We start from the raw sequence: 544 nt of genomic DNA on the forward strand, positions 1-544 counted from the left end.
TTTTTTTTTTTTTTTTCTTCCTAGCAGGCGCTGAAGCTGGTCTTGAGCGGGCCAGGGCTGCGGTTTCCATCTTGAGCTGGTGTCCCTTGAAACTTCTCCAAGTGCCCGCACGACTTACCTTTCCCTGACTTCCCTGTCCATACGCGGCTGCCCATCGCAAAATGAGCTGGGCGAGTAGTTTAGGAATGCGGAGCACCCCAAATGTTCGAGCCAAGAGTTTTATGTTTGTTGTTTCTCGTTTCTCATCAGTGGACAAGAGAAGTAGGGACAACCAGAGAAACTTTTGCTCCGGGAGAGCCTAGGCTGGCGGGGACGAGAGCAGCAAGATTTTGCGCGCAGCGCGCGTGCCCACGCGTGTTGGGCCGGCAGCCTGCGTTTTCCCGGTAGGGTGGGGGCATTGTGGAAAAACCACTGCCTGGGCAGAATTCTTTTAGACCTAGATGGGGCGCTTCGTTCACACAACCGATCTTTAAACTTGCTACAGCAGAAAAGTCCAGACTTTCAAGGGCGCCCCTTGAAAATAAAAGAGCAAAAAGTCACTTTC

The sequence above is a fragment of the Mus pahari genome, chromosome 7 (genome assembly GCF_900095145.1).
Source record: "Mus pahari chromosome 7, PAHARI_EIJ_v1.1, whole genome shotgun sequence".
NCBI classification, from domain to species: Eukaryota; Metazoa; Chordata; class Mammalia; order Rodentia; family Muridae; genus Mus; species Mus pahari.